Consider the following 21,042-nt stretch of genomic DNA (forward strand, 5'->3'; position numbering starts at 1 on the left):
AACATATAAAGATCAAAGTTTATGAATGGTTCTCAGGGTTGGATAGAAGGGATAATAGAAGTTACTACTTAGGGAGCGCTTGGCTTCGATTAAGACTGATAGAAAAAAATTGGGAATGGATAGTGATAATGCTTGCATATCATGATGAATATAATTGATGTCACTGAAATTTGCACATCAAAATGCTTAATTGTTCACTGTTTTTTATATATATATAACATTTAAAAGCAAATTAAACTTAGAATTCAATGCTTTATCTCTGCCTTTTTGGGAAACTGTTAAAATCAATTGACTCCAGTTTAATAGCTGACATCAACAATATTGAATTCTTTTGTTCCTGAACTTAACATACAATTACTTTCTAGAGTTAGGTAGAAAAGAGTGTATGAACTCCAATCATCAATTACTGACTTTCGAATGTCACTAATGCTACATTGTGTGCTAAAAAAATAATGAGCAATACTGTGTTTAGAAAAGAGATAGATTTGAGAAAATTGCCTAAAAATCAAGTTGGCAGGTGCTAACGCATTCGAAACACTGAAGCTACCATGAATTCCTGAGTGTCCACTCTGTAGCAAGTACTGTACGAGGCAATATATGAAGAGGAATACAGGAAAATTTTTCTTTATATAATGTAAGATATTAAAACAATAATCTATAGCTTATCAAGGGTTCATGAGGGAGCACAGGCAGGGGAGGGAGGGGGAAGAAATGGGGAGCTGATATCAGGGGCTCAAGTGGGAAAAGAATGCTTTGTAAATGATGATGGTAGCATGTATGCAAATGTGTTTGACACACTGGATGAATGTATGGGTTGTGATAAGAGATGTAAGATCCACCAATAGTAGTAAGAAAAAAAATGATCCTTACAATTAAAGTTCTTACAATTGAATTAGAATAAAACCCACTTTCCAATAAAAATATATCAAAACATACAGAAAGTAAAAGAGGACACTTATGAAATATTTTTAAAAGTTCTATAAAGAATAAAGCAAAATCTTTTAAAATAGGAATTACCTGAAAGATGAAATTAAAATAATTATAATCTATATGTATTATTTTTAGTTATACAGAGGATAAGACTTCAAAATTTGAATGGAAAATTTCCATTATCCTTTATTTCCATCTTTGTCCTAAATTTTGAAGCCTGCTCATATTCAGTGCAAAGCAGGTGAGGAAATGGAGGTAGGGAAATATGATGCAACTTGTCCAAAACCTTAGGCCTGGACGCAATTGGACTCAAACCAGCTCTGACTGATTACAAAGTCGGAATCAAACCAGCTCTGATCAATTACCAAGTCCAGGCCTTTCCACATTATGCTATATCCCTATAAAGGAAGAAACTTAAATCTTCCTTGGCATCAACAATAGAGAAAGACTTATTGTTTAGAGTATATTTTACAACTCTTTTCCTATTCCCAAGTTTCTCATCTGCACGCATGCACGCACGCACACGTGATACTAAAATTGACCATGCAATACTTTCCAGTGACTAATTGTGAAGTAGCTCACTAAATTCACCAGGGCTTCATACCGGCACAATACTGGCCTGTTTCTTCTAGAAAGAGGGAAGGACAAGTGGAGGCTGTGATACATTCATTACACAGCTCCCAGAAGACATCTAAAGATACTTAACTAATGATCATGTAGATATTGCTCATTATAAATCATATACACACACTCATAATCAGTTTGTCAGTTAACTGCCTGTGGCGAAAGTTAATGTTCTAATAAACTAGGTATTAACTGATGTAATGAGTGGTATCATGTAGGTTATCACCATTATAAAACATACTTAACAGTTGCAAGAATCAATAACATAGTAAACAAAAGTTGGTGCTTCTGGAAGAGTTCCTGTTAGACATTTATTGCCTGACATACTGTGACAGATATTTCTCATCCTTTGTTCTGCTGCCTTAGTAACTATTAAGAGTTTGTGTTTATGGGAAAACCACATGCACACAATACACTATCTCAACTTCCTTCAATGAAGCTCTACACACCTAAAATCTAGACCTAATGCTTGCCTTCTTTTGCTTTCTCCATCCACACAAAACACTAATATGGACTTAGTATAATAGACTTAGAATTATAGAGCAGGGTGATAGGGTGACATATTGGGAGCGTTCTTTAAATAGACGTCTATTGCCACCAAAGAGTCAGAAAGAATGTGAGCCTAGTGAAAAGTTTTCTTCATGGTGCAGCTTTCGATGTAACAGTATTTCTAAGCATCATCTTGAACCTGCTGGTTGGAGAAACAAAGTTTCACAGAAGACTTTGTGGCCCCAGATCTCACAACAAGATCTTTAGTGTTCTGTTTGAATGTATCTCCCTACCTATAGGGTCACTATGAATTGGAATTGACTTGATGGCAGTGAGTTTGTTTTGGTTTTTAATTTGGGGAGGATCAAATACTGTTGATGTCTTTTAAAAAAATCATTTTATTGGAGGCTCATACAATTCTTATCACAATACATACATACATTGTGTCAAGCACATTTGTACATTTGTTGCCATCATCATTCTCAAAACATTTGCCTTCTACTTGAGCCCTTGAGATCAGCTCCTCATTTTCCCCCTCCCTCCCAGTTCCCCTTCCCTCATGAGCCCTTGAAAATTTATAAATTATTATTTTGTCATATTTTACACTGTGTGACATCTCCCTTCAACGCCTTTTCTGTTGTCGATTCCCCAGGGAGGAGGTTATATGTAGATCCTTGTAATCAGTTTCCCCTTTCTACCCCACCTTCCCTCCACCCTCCAGGTATCACCACTCTCACCACGGTCCTGAAGGGATCATCTGTTCTGGATTCCCTGTGTTTCCAGTTCCTGTATGTACCAATATACACATTCTGGTCTAGCCAGATTTGTAAGGTAGAATTGGGATCATGATAGTGTGTGTGTGTGGGGGGGGGGGGTAAGGAAGCATTTAAGAACTAGAGGAAAGTTGTATTTATCATTGTTGATACCCTGCACTCTGACTGGCTCAGTGCCTCCCCAGGACCTGATCCCTTCGGCACCTCATGGTCATATAGGCTGGTGTTCTTCCATGTGGGCTTTGCTGCTTCTGAGCTAGACGGCCGACTGTTGACATCTTTAGTGGGATATAACCAAGAGGGCCAACTGGAAAAATAATATCATTCTTACTATTGATTCTCGAAGGACTGAATTGGCAACCTATATGTGTGAAATTCCCCAATCCCTTTATTAAGCATATCTCTGTAAACTATGTCCTTTATTCATAAAACATCTCTGTATACTCTTCCACTATTTTATATTCTGTTCTTTATAGCAAGCATTTATTAACATAAATGCACATCTTATTAGTGCAACAAAGAGACAAAACACTGGTAAATTGTTTGTAAAAAATAAGAGATGTAATGTAATATAGAATTAATGTTGGACTGGGAGATAGGAAGCCTGCATTCCTATTCTAAATTTGTTGTTAAATTATTGGATTAACTATGTGAAAATTGCAAACATCCTTAGATATAAAGGGTCTCTTATAAAAACCAAGGAGAATGGATGAGATATTATTTAAGACCCTTCTGGTGCAACTTTATATTTCAGTGGTTACTGCACTGCAAGCTTTCAATGTGCTAGCGACTAGGGTGAGCATTTGTGGTGGATGTCCACATTTCTTTCTGGAAAACCAAGGCTTAGAGAGAGTAAGAATCATGACATGGATGAACTCTGATAGTGGTCTTGCTGGTGCTCTGGGGCATTCTAACAACTATACTTTATTTTTCACGGAGGCTGAAAGAAGTTACTTTTGTCATCAAAGCTGCTGTCTAGGATTCTGGATTTGGAGTGCTTGACAGATGGGCACTCCATATCAATACACTGAGGAGATTGGGGACGAATTGGCCAATAGACACCCCATGAACTCTTAAACCTCCTCTTCATTGCTGACCTTGCTACCCCGTCCCCACTCCCAGTAGATCCATTCAGCAACTAAAGAAGTAATACCTGCAGTCGTGCTTCCAGGACCTCTCCAGCATCACTGTGTAGCCTGGACATTATCATATGTTCTTGAAGTCATTTAAAATTGTTGTTATTGCTAGGTGCAATTAAGCCAGTTCTGACCCACAGAGATGCCATGCACAACAGAATCAAATACTGCCTGGTTCTTATCCATCTTCACAATTTTTCCTATGTTTGAATCCATGGTTGCAGCAACTAAGTCACTCCATCTCATTGAGTCCTTTCCTCTTTTTCACTGCTCCTCTGCTTTGTCAAGTATGATGTCCTTTTCCAGGGACTGGTCTCTCCTGACAATATGCCCATAGTATATAAGATGAAATCTCACCATCCTTGCCAGTAACGAGTATTCTGGCCTTACTTCTTCCAAGACAGATTTGTTTATCCTTTTGTTAGGCAGTGGTACTTTCAATATTCTGCACTAGCATCATAATTCAAGTGTTAACTCTTACCCCACAATTACTTTCATGGGCAATCTTCCTACCTTTTTTTCTGCAGGTCCCTGACAAGAAGACTTGACTTCTTCCCTAAGATGATTTTCAAAATTCCTGGTTGAGAATGAAGGTTAATTTAGAAGAGAGATTAATTGGGCTGAAATTTTCTAATATCCTTGCTTGGATTCTGTCTCTTGATACTGACTCACTCTGGGTGGGTAGCTAGTTCCTGATGATCTCTACCTCTCTGCTAGCTCGGATAGAAAACTATCAGAAGCTAAAGATCTTCCGCTTTGCCTGGCCTTCTGTCTTGCCTGTCATTAGTAGATGCTTCACATTCCCTTCTTTTCCGACCACCGCGATTCTACACCTGTTACATGCTTTGATATGTTTTATATGCCACTTCCTTAATTTGCACTATCTGAACACCTCCCGTTATCTCCAGTCGAATCCACTCATTCTCTGGTGTAGTCAACTGTTTTGAAAACCCCAACTTCTATTCTATCATAGGGTACAGACCAATGAGAATTTGTTACTTTCAAATGACCTTGTCCACGAAAGGTAACTTCTGTCTCCCAGTGGAACTCTAGAGAATAGAAATGGGACATATGTCGTATATGTTAGTGTCTTACTACTATGCTTTATCCTTTCTTAAAGTTTGCAAAAGATGCTTCTTCTTCTTCATTGTTCACTTTTTAAAACTCCAGCTATTATTACTCTTCATCTTGCATACTTTGGACATGTTGCCAGGAGAAGCCAGTCTCTGGAGAAGGATAGCATATTATGATTGATAAAGAGAAGGGGCATGAAAAAAGAGGAAGGCCTTCTATGGGATGTATTGACAGTGGCTGCAACAATGGGCTTAGACATAGGAACAATTGCAAGGATGTCTCCGGACAAAGCAGTGTTTCATTTTGTGTGTGCATAGGGTAGCTGTGGACTGTACCTGTCTGGATGGAACTTATCAACAACAAACATTACTTATTTAGCTTGTTTATTTTCCATTTCCGCAGTAAGTAAGCTCTATTGGAGTAGAGATTTTTTATTGTTCATTGGTGTATTTCAAGTATAAACAAGGCCTAATGTAAGCAGGCCCTTGGAAAATATCTGTTGAATAAATGACCAAATGAATGTGTGCACTATCCCTAGTTTCTTGATCTTTTCAGCAATTGAGTTAAAATATTATTGCCTAGTAGATTAAAAATGGCACAACTTAAACCAAGTTTGAGTAAAAAGAAATACATCATCATATCAAAGTAGGAAAAAAATTACCAATAAAGTTAAGCCCTCAAATAGATAGGGTTGTGTGTGCTCAGAAGAATGTGAAAATATGGACAGCTAGACTGAGTGCATAAATTTTGTGACTAGATTCATAGGGAATTGAGAGATCAGAGAAGTTATTTAACTAATAAGTCAGCAAACCTCACTGAGTTGACTTGTGACTCACCACACTCATCAGCTTCTTAGACCTCTGAGAACAAATGGTGCCATTTGAATTGGAACCCAACCACCTATTTCAAAGCAGTTTATGTAGCTGCCTCTTGGCAGGATTATTTCACCTACTTCCACATCAGTGGCTGCTTGCTCTGCTGTTTCATGGAAGCAATTTTGTTCTGTATTTCTGGAGCTGCCTTTGCATTATCATCATTGTATTGATGGATGCTTTTAATCAAGCTAAAAGGGAATTTCTCCAAAAGAGGCCTAAGCAAACACAGATGAATACTACCAGCCAAACTCCTGAAAACTATTAGGATGGCACAAGACAGATCAATATTTTGTTCTGTCGTGGTCGCTGTGAGTCTGAATGGGCTTGACTACACCAAACAATTGCAACAATTTATAGATATTTCCTATCTAGGATGCTGATCAATACCTCTCAGCTACACCTCTTCATCAGGAAACTGCTTCCTCTACTAGCCCTACTGTTATTAACTACAGATTCTGTAACCTAATTCCTTGTGCAGGCCATGGCAGAGTGGTCAAGAGAGGATGTCTGATTGAAGGCACATTCATCCACAAGAAGCCTGACAGTATCGTCTGACAGGTGAGCTAAGTGATTTTGATTTTCTTTTTTCTTTTTTAGGGGAGAGCACGAACGCAGTCCTCCACTACCACAAATTATGCAGTCGAGTTTCCCACATTTTGGGAAATCGCAGGGGTCAGCACACCCGGAGTGCAATGGGTGAGCCTCGCCCTGAGAAAACCACCTTCGTGATCATGGTATCTCCCCTGCCAGGCAAGTATAATCTTGATTTTCTTTCTAAAAAATTTGAACACAAGAGAATTTGACCAATCAGAATTGGGGGCAGAAGTTGAAGGGATATGGTGAGAATGCCTTGGCCATGGGCTCTAGCCCTACAATAAAGTTAACCATAGCCCCAATGAATTCCTACAGCCCAATGACTGCTTCCCATTCTTCTTATAGCAGCAGGTTTCCTGTGGAGTTTCATTTCGATGACTCAAGCACCATTCAGAACATCCAGCTGTAGAGATGATTCAGCGGCTTCAGAAGAGCATATTCTGCTCATAAGGAGGTCTTCATTAGCTGATGAAACTAGAGACATAAATCACATATGCATGTATGTCATCAGTTTCTTTGGGATGGATCAGGCCCCTAGGGGTGGCATGAGTGATGATGTGTGCTTTTTCACAGTTCTTTCCCAGGAAGATCTCCTTTTTAAGAACTGCTGCTGATCCCCAGGGTCTGAGGCACCCATAGGAGGTCTTTGTTGAACTGTTAGTATGCATGTATGTTAGCCTGTGATCCATTTTTAGAATTAGCTTTTCACTACGTACATTGGAATTGTCTCTAGAAATTCCTCTTCTTAATCTTTGGTCCCATTGTTTACTTTCATTCTGTTCATTGGTCCAGTCTAGGTCAAGTTTAATACACATTATCTTGAGCACCTTAGAACCCTATCCCTTCAAAAATTCTAAATGAATATGTGTTCTAAAAAAATGATCTGAGTTAATGGCTGAAGTGTTTCTTTCTATGATACAAGTTTCCAGTAACCTCATATTGATTAAATGGCAATGCACTTACTTCTCAGAATGTACTATGATAAATTAGATACCTAAATGTCAGGTGAAGTCAGAGATTTCCCCTGGGCTCTGGGCTGTATGTGCATCTGGATAGTGTATGTAGGCTGGCATTTTATAAACAAGAACCACAGTGCAATATTTTCCTCTGACTGAAATGATCAATACAACCACATTGTCTAATTCATCAAATGGTATCATTTTCAAATAAATCAATGCATCATAAAGATAATTTAGATACAGTTCTATTTTTAATATTTATTATCAGTAAAACATATTTTGTGTGAGTGTAAAGAGCCACACATTTCTGTGCTGGATTCCTTGTCTGAAATGGGTATATGTTCATTTAATTTGATGTTTTTTTAGTCAGGTTTATTGTGGTATAATTTAGATATAGTAGAATTCACCTACCCTTTTCAGTTACATAGTTGGTGAGTTTGACAAATGTCCACAGTACACCATGACTACCCTAATCATAGCACAAAACATCTCCTCGAAGTTTCCATGTCCCTTTATAGTCATTCCACTTTACCCATCACTAACCTCTAACAACCTCTGATTTGATTCCAGTTCCTATAGTTTGTCCTTTACAGGATTGCATGGAATCATTGCTATGTATTGCAACTTAAATTGTGCTCCTTTTCCCTCCCTGAAATGTTTATAAGCCTTAACCTCTGTACCTGTAAATATTTGGAAACAGGACTTTTTATTATGTTAATGAGATCAGATCAGAGTTGGGCGAATCCTCAACTTAATCAATTCTGAGTTATTAAAAATTAGCAGAATAGACACAAACACTGTGGTAAGGGGATTACAAACAACAGCATGCATGCATTTACAAGCTCAGGAATTCTAAGGATTGATGACTATCAGCAGACACTAGAACAGAGATCCATAGAATGAATTGACAAGACCAAACCACTGACTTGGACTTTAAGACCCCAGAAGTGTGAGAAAGGTTGTAGTTATATATTTTTTAAATTGTCCATTTATGGTATTTTGGGCAGCACAGCTAAATAAGACAGTGTGTTTGTATTTTGTGTTTGTTTGGCTTTTACTATTTAGCACAAGACATTTGAGATTATTTCATATTGTTAACTAAACAACTAGCTTGATTCTTTTTAAAGCTGAGTAGTATCTTTTTTCTGGATGTATCCCAATTAGTTTATTCATTCACCAGTTGAAAGAAATGCGGGTTATTTCCAGTTTGGGTTGTTACAAACAAAGCTGCTTTTAAAATATTACTGTTTTGTGTTAGTGTGACCATAGTGTTTTCATTCTATTGAACAAATACCAAGGATTGGGTACTTTAAAATTGTTCAGAAGAGGATGCAGGAACACAACACAATATGATGAGAAACTGTAATGATCTGTATGAAAGGACCTACTTTTCATTATCTACATGTTATTCTTTCAGATGGGACCTAAAGTTTCAGGTTGCTACATGAACTATGTCTGTGATTTGAGTAAAAATCTGTTAAGTTATATATTTAAGGTTTTATATTTTGGCCCTTTATAAAAGCTGATAGTATAACAAGTCATAAACTTCAATGGCATCTATGTTTTGAGAGGCAAACATAAGAACACTAAGGCTCACATATTTTGGACATGTTTTCAGGAGAGACCTGTCCCGGAAGAAGGACATGATGCGTAGTAAAGTAGAGGGGGAGCGAAAAAGAAGAAGATCCGTCCTCAACCAAATGGATTGAAACAATCGATGGGCTCAAACTTAAGAACAGTTATGATGATGACACAGGACCGTACAGTGTTTCATTCTGTTGTTCATAGTGTAGCTATGAGTCAGAATTGACTCACCAACACCTGCTCCCCCCAAAAGAAAACAAAACAAGCTTTTAGAATTTTACAGCTTTCTTTTGTTTTTTATATATTTTCTTGTTCTTAGATGCCATGGAGTCTGTTCTGACTCATAGCAATATTATGTGCAACAGAACGAAACACTGCTCCGTGCTGTGCCTGCCACATAATTGTTTTTATGTTTGAGCCTATCTATGCAGCCACAGTGTCAATCTATCTTGTTGAAGGTCTCCCTCATTTCCCCTGCTCCTCTACTTTACTAAGCATGATGTCCTTTTCCAGGGATAAGTATCTGCTAATAACCTGACCAAAGTACATGAGACGAAGTCTCATCATCTTTGCCTCTAAGGAGCGTTCAGGCTATACTTCTTCTAAGACAGATTTCTATATTGTAGGTAACTGTAATACTTGCACTTAAGAATACATTAAAAATGTTCTCTATATGTAGACACCAAGGGAAATCTGCCCAACTCACCATTATTTTTGTCACTATTAGACAGTGCCTGTGGACATATAGTCTAAAGATACCAGTCCCTGGAGAAAGCCATCATGCTTGGTAGAGGAGAAGTAGAAAAAGAGGAAGGCCTTCAATGAGAGGAATTGACACAGTGACTGTAACCATGGGCTCAGGCATAGGAACAATTGTCAAGATGGGGCAGGACTGGGCAATGTTTCCTTTTGTTGTGCATAGGTTTGTTATGGGTCAGAACTGATTCCACGGCACTGACAAAAACAATTAGACAGCATAACTATCAGGAACAGTTACATAGGTAACTTCTGGTTTCCGAAAACCTTTTACCAAAGGAGAAAATATTTATCTGCTCAAAAACATACTAAAAGTATTTTCATTCTCAATAAATGTGTATACAGAGAAAAAAATCATTTTATATAATGAAAAATGATGTTTTTTATTATTGTAAACATTTCTTAAACTAAAATCTGTTAACAAAGGAAAACATAAATTTTACAAAAATCTTTTTATATGGTTTTTGTACATGTATAGGTTTTAGACTGCTAACCTCAAGATTAATGGTTCAAACGCACCACAGGAAAGTGATGAAGTTGCTTTGTTTTGTTTGTTTGTTTTTCTTGTACAGTCAATAATTACATTCTCAGAAAACCAATAGATTAGGGTCACTGTGAGTTGGAATCGACTCAATAGCAGTGAGCTTGAGTTTCACCTTAGAGCAGGGGTCCTCAAACTAGGCCCCACAAGCCACATGCGGCCCGCCGAGGACATTTATCTGGCTTGCTGGGTGTTTTTCCCCCTTTTGTATTTTTACTTCAAATTAAGATATGTGCAGTGTGCATAGGAATTTGTTCACAGTATTTTTTAAACAATAGTCCGGCCCTCCAACAGGTCTGAGGGACAGTGAACTTTCCCCCTGCTTAAAAAGTTTGAGGACCCCTGGTTTAGAGTATTCTCCTTTATTTGAACATCAGCCTTCTATCTATAGTGATTGGAATGGGCAGTCGTCTAAGCCAGGGTAAACCAGTCAGAGAGTTGCCCTCAGGAGTCTGGATTAGAATTGAACTCAGACTCTTAGTGTGCCTCGGTCTAAGGGATATCCACTCAGGCTTTGTGAGGCAGCTGTTTTTTGCCATCAAACCCAGACCCTGAGAGCACAATCTGAAAGGAGGAATGGCACAGACCGCTGAGGAACAGTGGAGCTAGAGACTTCAGATGACTTTCTCTGTTCACCTCCCAATCTGTCCTTCAAGATGGTCCCTGAGAGTTCTGAGAAGAGTCTTCCTATGAGTTCAATTTTGGTTTAACTAAAGTGGTGGTTTCTGTCACTGCCTATAAGACTTTTCTAACTATAAGAACCATGAGTCTTGCACTATTCTCCCTTTAATGAGTTGCAAGATTAGGTAAGACGCCCAAATTCTCTGCTGTTCCCTGGGCTTGGAGTTAGAGCATAACTGACTTCAACCCTGAATTCTCCACTTACTATTTCTGTGAGTTGGGAAAAAGTGTTGAATTTCATTGATCTTATTTTTTCACTACAATGGAAGATACTTTAAAGTTTCTCTTAGAGTTGCATAATTAAATATTTATAAAATATGTTGGATAATTAATTCCTATTACATAATAAGAATTCAAGGAGCCCTAATAGCACAAGTTAAACACTCAGCTGCTAATTGAAAATTTGGCACTTTGAAGCCATCCAGCCTCTCCATAGGAGAAAGAGCCAAAAATCTGCTTCCATAAAGAATGCATATATATTGAATGAAAAGTGGTTGCTCTACATATCATTGACTTTCTACCTCTGAACAAAAACTGTTTCCCTCACTTATTCAAGTCCTAATATACCTTGCATTTTGGAAGTCTAAATAAAAGCCAGAAGAGTCTAAATAGAAGTCAGAAACATCTTGACATTTCTTTTAGCTTTCTTTCAAACACGCTGACATTGCTTTAGATTTATAAATGAGCAAACAGGGCATCATGAGTGTGTCAGTTCGTTCAGTTGCTTGGAGAAGCTGAACAGTTCTGGTACCCAACTTAGACTGTAGGCAAGACTTGCATCTAATATGTTCTTTCTCTAGATTGCTGAACAGAGCTCTCTCTGCAGAACGTCGCTAGGGTGTCCCTGCGGGTATTGGCAGGTAATTGAGGGAAAGAAACTTTGCCTTCCTTGTAAGAAACTTGTTCTCTGGGAGCACCTTGCAGATTATTCTTTATCCACTTATTGTTCAATGAATACCGACCAGCAGAATTTCCTCAGGGCAAATTGGAGAGAGCTAATTGGTTCCCTCTGAAGCCTATATAAAAAGAATACTGAACCTCATTGAATCTTGGTCTTCGTTTTTCACTGTTAAGACTAGTTTTTGAACTGTTTAAGTTTCCTTAGCTGAACTAGAAAAGGGATTCCCAACTGTCAGTCATGGTTAGGGGTCTATCAGTTTGAGAAATCCTGCATCTTTATTGGGCTCTGGAGGCCACATACTCTTGTGAATTAGAGTTTCAAAGTATTCTCTTGCTGCTCTTTAAGTGTGGCTCAGCAAAAGAACTTCTAGTTTCCTTCTATCTTAGAGTTGACTCTACCAGTTCTGAGCCAAGTGATTCCTTTGATAAATATAAGTCAGTAAAGCATCGTGTGTGTGTGTGTGTGTGTGTGTTGTTCTATTGAAGGGTTGCTGAATATCTAGTGAAAAAGATGTAATTCATCCAAAATTGAGCAACACAACAAAACTTCTGGTTTATATGGTACAAATTAAACTTTCAGAAAACCTATGTGCCTGGCCATTATAGACCCTTTCGGAGAGTACTGGAACCACCTCTTCTTAATTTTGTTAAATAAAAGAAAATTGGCTGCCATAGACTATGGCAAGGATGTAAAAAGAGAGATAAAAAGAAACACTGAAATCAAGATGTTGTTGACAAACCATGAAAGCAATTTTACTCCTTCCTCATTGAGTCCTTTCATTTGAACCCTATGAAAACAGTTTAGAAATATTAATCATAGGTTTAGGAATCAGCACCTTTTTCATGTTCCCTTTCATGCCAAAACAGATACTATATCTAGGAGGCTAGGGCTCTCCTCTTTAACTGATGGTTCCCATTAATACTGTTGTAAATCTATCACTCTCTACAAAGCATTCCAATATGCTTTATCTCACTTGATCTTTACACTAATGTTATGAGCAATAAATTCTACAGGGATTTGATTTTGGTTCCAGGGTTCAGTTCTAGGAGGACTTCAAGGAGAAGGTGGAATTTGAGTTGATCCTTGTGGGAGGAAGCATGAAATCTGCATGAGTGATTTTCTGTGAGAAGATTGCATCTCTCTACAGCCAAGGGGCATAGCTACCAGACCATGTGCTGCTGAAGCCAGTGCAGGTGCATAGAACATGCCTTTCTCTTTATACCCTTTCATTTTTTTTCATGGTGAACAAATCATCCCTTTATGTTTTACAACTATGACACCTAGGGTCTTTTCTAAAGATGAAGGTAGAGCAGTGGGATGAGGCAGTGCCTGGACCAAGAGTTGAGAGATTTAAATTCTAACTCAAACTTTGTAATAGCTGCATGCCATATATATATATATATATATATATATATATATATATATATATATATATATATATATATATATATATATATATATATATACAGGGAGGGGATTCAACAAGCAGAGGGCTTCTAGCTGGAGACTCTTAAGTGTGATTTTTAAATAACACGTATTCTGACTTTGCATCAGTCAGGGCCCTGACAGAAAGGAAATAGGTGGCCCAGATGAGAGTCATGAAGTTACTTTCACTAAGGGCTACAAAAATAAATAAGTAAAGCAATCAATCAATCAATAAAGACATTACAGTGGTAGAGACAGTGTTGAGCAAAGCCATGGGGTATGTTGAGACATCCAGGGGTATGCAAAAATAGGAAGCACTTTCTACACCTGACACAGAAAACTATTTTGGCAGCTGATTTGGAGTGAGGGAAATTCAGGTGAGGGTGCTGAAGCATCTGCAGTTTTAGAAGAGTACAGCTACTTCTGGAACTTTCCAAGTCAAGAAGACATGGAATGAATAATTTCTGTGATCACAGTGTGTTTCTGCCCTCCAGGCTCCTGCCAGTACTAGTGAATGGTCAACCCCAAGGGAAGTCAAAGGCTAGAGGAGCTCGGTGAAGTGGAATGCAGGGCTCAGTCTCTTTAGGCACAGAGAAAGGCAGAAAAAGGTTGTCATTCGCTCTAAGAACAGACTGAGTACAACTTTTTGAAACCCCAAAGCATGATGTGGTTGCTTTTTTGGCATAGTGATAGGTCCCTGCAGCTATTTCTTTAGTTTTGTATTCATTTAAACAGACTTATTTCCACCTGGCAATCTGCTCATGAAAATCAGTCAATGAAAACCCTATGGATCAAAAGTTGTCTGACCTGCAAGCAATCATGAAGATGGAACAGTATTTTGTTTAGTTTTGCAAGGGGTCGTCATGAGGCAGAAAAAACTCAAAGGTAGCTAAAAACAATAGTTCCCTCCTCTATTTGCAAACTTTCTTGGACAATCTGCTGATGGAATAGCTCGGGTTTTATTTACAACCCCAAAAGCATTGCTCTTCATTTAGTGACTGGTTTGACTTTGTAAACTGGTTTAGAAACCACAGCCATATTTTCTGGGAGAGAATAAAGTTATAGCGGTAACATAGCTTTGGTAATCTTCTTAACATAGATGACATACAAGAAACTGTAACGTAGGGACTGCATTTTCCCCTTCTTTTTAAAAATCATTTTATTGGGGGCTCGAACAACTCTTATCACAATCCATACATTCATCCATGTGTCAAGCACATTTGTACATTTGTTGCCATCATCATTCTCAAAACATTTTCTTTCTACATGAGCCGTTGTTATCAGCTCCTCATTTTCCCCTCCCTCCCTGCACCCCTCCCTCCCTCTTGAACCCTTGATAATTTATAAATTATTATTATTTTTTCATGTCTTACACTGTCCAACATCTCCCTCCACCCACTTTTCTGTTGTCCGACCCCCAGGGAGGGGGTTATATGTAGATCCTTGTGATCAGTTTCCCCTTTATACCCCACCTTCCCCTTTCCCTCCTGGTATAGCTACTCTCATTATTGGTCCTGAGGGGTTTATCTGTCCTGGATTCCATGTGTTTTCAGTTCTTATCTGTACCAGTGTACAACTTCTTGTTTATCTGGATTTGTAAGGTAGAATTGGGATCATCATAGTGGCTGGGGGTGGGGGAGGAAGCATTAAAGAACTAGAGGAAAGTTGTATGTTTCATCATTGCTACACTGCTCGCAGACTGGCTCATCTCCTCCCTGTGACCCTTCTGTAAGGGAATGTCCAGTTGGCTACAGATGGGCTTTGGGTCTCCACTCTTCACTCCCTCTCATTCACAATGATATGATTTTTTGTTCTTTGATGCCTGATATTTGATACCATCGACACCTTGTGGTCACACAGCTGGTGTGCTTCTTCCTTGTGGGCTTTGTTGCTTCTGAGTTAGATGGCTGCTTGCTTATCTTCAAGCCTTTTAGACCCTGCAGACTATATATTTTGATAGCCAGGCGCCATCAGCTTTCTTCACCATATTTACTTATGAATCCGCGTTATCTTCAGCAATCATGTCAGGAAGGTGAGCATCATGGAATGCCAGTTTAATTGAACAAAGTGTTCTTGCATTGAGGGAGTACTTGAGTAGAGGCCCAATGTTCATCTTCTACCTTAATACTAAACTTATAAATATATGCACATAGATCTCTTTCCCCAACATCATATATAAATATATTTACATATGTGCATGCCTATATTTAGACCTCTCTAAATGCCCTTTGCTTCTTACCTCTTTCCTCTATTTCCTTTGACTTTCCTCTTGTCCCCCTATCATGCTCAGTCTTCCTTTGGTTTTCAGCAATTCCTCTTGGTTGCATTACCCTTGATCAAGCCCTACCAGGTCTCCTACACCCTCCTCATCATTGATTTTGGATCACTTGTTGTTCTCTTGTTCCTGGGTATGTTAACACCCACTTCCTTTCCCCTGCCTTTCTCTCTCCTATGTACCCCCAGAACCATTGGTCCCATTTTATCTCCTCCAGATTGTTTTTCCCAACTATCTTATCTCTATAGACCTGTAGAAATAATAATGTGCACAAAAGAACAAGATAGAGTCAAACAAAGCAACAAAAGACAACAAACCAATATCAAAAAAAATGAGAAAAGCCTGTAAATAGTTCAAGGTCTGTTTGTTGACCTTAAGGAGTGTTTTCCTGTCGAGTCTGATGGGGTGCCACGTCCTGGCCCCAAAGTCTATTTTTGATAATCCCTTAGGACTTCCTTGCTCTGCTCTCCTTGCTGTTCTGTTGCACACCCTTAGTGTTTTGCCTCATTGTGGTGGGGTCAGATCTGGAGTAATTCCCGCACTGTGTCTCCAGTGTTGTACCCCTTGGGATATGGGTCAGTGAGGGATGTTGTGTCTTGTAGTGATGCCAGCCATATGGTCCTCTCTGGGCATTGGCTGCTCTGAGCAGGGATATTGTCCTCTAGGTTTGGTGGCTCAGGATGTTCTCCACTCTCCCTCCCTTTTCATTTTCTACTGTGTGCTCTGATCATACATGTCTCTTTCCCCAAGCTGTAGCTTCAGTGCTGTACTCTGAAGTAAATTCTTCTTGCGGGGGAGGGGTGTGCTGTACACATAGTTGGGTTTGGAGCAGTCCCTTAGACCTTTCTATTTGTTCCCTGCTTCATGCCAGTAGGTTGCATTCACATCTTGAAGCACTGAGTTGAAATCTGGCCCCTCTTTCACAGGTACCGCATTTTAGTGTTGATGAACTTATTCAACATTTAAATGACTGGAAGTTTAAAGGTAGGACTAATCTATTTAAAATTGTAAATGAAATCATGAGCAGTTGAAAGCTCTGTATTTAATTTTTACAAGAACCAATATATTTGTATCTATTGTGAAGTGTATGTATCTGTCTCCTGACAATGTCCTAATGGCTTCCTTTTTTAGAAAGAATACATAAAATATAATCAAGCACTTATACATATTATATGATCTCAGAGCTGTTGTTTGACTGCATTAGGACATAATGAAGGTACTTCAGCAGTGTAATGGAGGATTTTCTGTACCTAACTTGTGAGACCCATAACTCTAATTTTCTATTTAATCTTAACATGCATAGCTCTTCCTGAAGATCTCAGTGGGATGCAAGAAGAAGCACTAACTCTACAATGCCACATCAGCTCTAACTTTTGGTCTGGTGTTAAATATACTGAAGGTACATATTCAGAAATGTGAAAACACCACCTCCAATCTACCAATTTTAATATTTACATTTTGTTTCATTAAATTAATTTTGAAAGTGTGAATTTGCTTTCTATCATCACATCATATTTTCACCAAACATTGGAGAACATTGTGTCTAGAAGGCAAGGTATTTTAAAACTTAACTCTCAAAATCAGGTGATTCCTATGTTCAAGGCTGCCCTCCCAAGTAGCCTGCACAGGATAATGGGAGCACTAGTCTCATCTATAGTCATAGATGAAGACACAATTGACATTTAGATTTTTTTCGAGGTTCGCCAGAGAATTTCATGCTTTGAAGAGTGGCACAGTTGTCAAGCTGAAAGTCAGGGAATCAGTGCAAGTGAAACATCCAGGAATGTGAATTTTGGGGAGCCATGCATCACAGGCAGTGTGAGGTGGAGGAAATCAAGAGGCCTCTCATGTAAGTCACTGAGGAGAACAGGGTTGGAATAACCTTGTGAAAGACCTGGGTCTCCTATTTATGCTCCTTACTGTGGAGCTCCCTTGAGATGTTCTCAGAATTGTGTGAGTTATGTTGAGAGGCCAGGGTGTCCATATCCAGTACTAAGCGGCCAATTAAACCAGAGAGGGAAAAATGGTAGAGATAGTTAGCTCCCACCCACAGTGACTACACTCTTTTGCAAAGGCTGTGATGGTCTTAATTAATTATATTCTAGTCACAGTGGTCAGTAGCAAGACCCATCAGAATGAGTCCAGGGCTGTTGCTCTTGTTCTCAAATACTTTCTTCATAAAGACCTCTCAACTCACTGCTATTCCACAACTTCACTGGACAGAAAAAAAATCACATGTAAAGACGGTAGGCCACATGAGGTCTTCATCCGCATTTGTTCGCATTGGGAGAACAAGTAGTTTCATTGATTTATGAGACTGTAATGTACATGGAATGAAGAGAACACATGTATGAATGCAGTTAGCAGGGTAAGTTGCTTCAGTCATCAGAATAATGGAGCTTGACTCTCCAAGGTTGGGTGAGACATAGATATAAGAAAGGGGACTAGTTTTGAGGGGACCTGTCTCTCCCAAACTCCTTTGGGAATAGCTGTTCACAGGGTGATGAAATCTACAGAGACAGTCTAGAGATTATCTAGATTGGTGATTCTAGACCAGGTAAGGCAAGCATGCCATTTTAACATCATCTCTGATGAAATTTCTTTATCCTTTACTTTTAAAATTTCCTTTTTGGGGGGGCTACAATTGTGTTCATTTGTGACGCAAATCTCCCCACTCCTCTCAGGAGATGCTTAGGATGTTCTGGGGAATGGACATCCCTCAAGTTCCTAGATTACAGTGTCACAGCCCATATCTTCTGTAATAAAGCTAACTAAGTGGAGCTTGAGAAATCTGCCTCCGAAAAAGCAGGCGTTCATCTTGGATTCCACTTTGAGAAGTTTTTAAACAAAGCAAACTGCAAGTGAATTTTAAGAAACATTTAATGGTATCTTAGTTTCTTAGTGCTGTTATAACACCAACATCACAAGTGATGCCTTCCAAGAAGAGAAATTCAATTTCACACAGTTCAAGAGTTTAGAAAGAGGAATTTAGGGCACTGGTTCTAGGGGAAGCCTTTTTGTTGACTCTGGGAAAGATCCTTTCTCTGAGCAAGGCTCTTGGTTCCTTGTTCAGCTTCGTGTGAGCTCCATTTCTGCTTGCTTGCTTCTTTGTCTATCAAAACAAAACAAACCAAAAAACAAACACAAACCAAACCAAACCAAAAAACAAACCCAGTGCTACTGGGTCTATGTATTGCAGAGTTAAACTGATCTCCACAGAGATTTTTTGGCTGCAGTCTTTATAGAAGCAGATCACCAAACCTTTTTTTCTCAAGGGAAGCTGACCTTTTGGCTGGTTGCCAAGCACAGCTTGCATCACTCTAAGACTTATTACATATCTCTACTGATCTTTACATCACTCAGAAGTGATTAGGTTTAGGACACTTTCTATACTGATATGACCTCATAAACAGAGCAAATATACTTTATTTCCAAAATAGCATTATATCCACAGTTACAGAGGTCAGATTTCCAATACATATTTTGAGGGAACACAATCAATCCAAAACAATAGTGTCTTAAATTATTTTTAATACCAGAGGGAAAGAAAGCTCTTTAAATTCCTTGTATATGGAGCGTTTTAGGTTATGATTTACCATATATTCATTCATTTTTCATAGTTTGGTAATGTAAGAATAAAAACCAATTTAAACACTGTTGTAAAATGTCCCTTTTTAAAAATGATAGAATAAGACTCAGCTACTTCTTTCAATGAAGTTGCTAAGTGTTGGCATTCTTCTTGGAATATTTCTGCCACGGACTTGTGAAAATGCAGGGTTTTAGAATTGGCTTAAGTTGGATTTGGCTGATGTATAAACATAAAATATTTTTATTAATAACTGTGATTTACAAATGCCCACCTTCACCTGACTTTAACTACAAGTTCTTTTTGTTTAGTTATATATATATACTTCTTAAGGTTTTTTATTTATAAATCAAAAGCAATACATTTCTAATTTAGTGTCTGGATTTATGGACCCCTGACTCTTCATTAACTTTTCATTTATAAACAATGGACCACAAGTCCCAGTTGATAGATGCAAATTCTCCCTCTGGATTTACACACCCTCTCCCAGAGCCCTTCTGTAAATCACTGTCACGTTTACAAATGTCCCCATTAGTTAGTGCTTTGGCTGTCTGATTTGAAAACACCTTCTATCTTTACTATTAAATTCTTATTTATCTTTTTAATATATGACTCATTCTGATAATTTGTTACTACCCAGTGCTGATTTATTAGGACACAGTAAATACATCTTATAGTATAAAATGTAAAAGCTTTGTGTTAGGTGTACCAGATTCCTGAAAGCTTTATGGCTAAAAACAATTCTCAGAAACAAGAAGTAAATTTTACATCCAAAATCCTACAAAATAAATCCTAGAGTGCTGGCCAAAAGAATGTTTGTCTTCTCTTCCGCAATTGCCATACCATCCATTGCATTATGACTACCTTTTTAAAAACCAGTATAAATAACTGTTGACTGCACCTAAGGAAACTCCCAAGTGTGGAGAACATTGGTGGTATACCTGCATGGCTAAGACCATTGTGGAATTTTTGAGGGCTTGCATAATTTTATCTCAGTTCTATCTTCCATCTGTCATTTTCATTTAGTAGGCACTCACTGCTACATAGGTGACTTAAAATCTTGCTTTTGGATACCAAAGCATTTGTTGGACTGTGTGCTAATTATATATATGGTGAAATTATTTATTTTTTCACTATCAAAAGGCTAAAGGATTTATGTTGATCTGTGTTATGCTGTTGCCTATTAACGATTGGACTTCCTGTCCACAGTCAAGAGACAATTGCTCCTACAGGAGATTAGGACAAGGCTCAAAGGCACTGGGTGGTGATTAACATTTTATTTTATCATTACTCTTTAGCTTTTTTGTGAATTAGATGAAGCCTTACAAAGCACATCACCAATTTTATATTCAATAATTCACATAAATTTTGTTTCATCTCATTCACTGCAATCCTCTCAGTGCAACCAACATCACAAATCTCGTCTACTTCCCATGTTTTGTTTCCATTTTTTCTTGTCTCCTGACCATTCTAAATATTGTATTTGGGTGTGTGGCCCCCATTTGCTCTCACACGGTCCATTTATCTAAGGTGAGCATACCTCACTCGCATTATTGTTCCCCTTATAAACTTGTCAATTGTTTGACTGAAAATTGAACTATAGGGGTGAGGTCGATTCCAGGCTTGCAGAGGGATTAAGGGACAAAGAATTGGGGTTCGATCAGACTCTTTCTCACATGATTTTGAATTTTGTTCTACATTTTTCTTTCACACTATCCAGAACTTTCTAATGCATAGGTTTTGAGGCTTATTTGGTCTACTGCTGCCTTTCCTTAAAAAACAAACAAACAAACAAACAAACAATGTTCCCCAGCAATGAAAACTTTTGTACTATAGCCC

At 38.4% G+C, this 21,042-nt stretch overlaps 1 non-coding gene across 1 annotated transcript; it reads right to left on the reverse strand.

Annotated features, from left to right (window-relative positions):
• Positions 1 to 6,495: 6,495 nt before the first annotated feature.
• On the reverse strand, positions 6,496 to 6,659 carry LOC142435401 (U1 spliceosomal RNA). Its single transcript, XR_012781463.1, has one exon. It is a non-coding gene; the product is annotated as a U1 spliceosomal RNA (small nuclear RNA).
• Positions 6,660 to 21,042: the final 14,383 nt, after the last annotated feature.

Source organism: Tenrec ecaudatus, chromosome X, assembly GCF_050624435.1.
Source record: "Tenrec ecaudatus isolate mTenEca1 chromosome X, mTenEca1.hap1, whole genome shotgun sequence".
Lineage (NCBI taxonomy): Eukaryota > Metazoa > Chordata > Mammalia > Afrosoricida > Tenrecidae > Tenrec > Tenrec ecaudatus.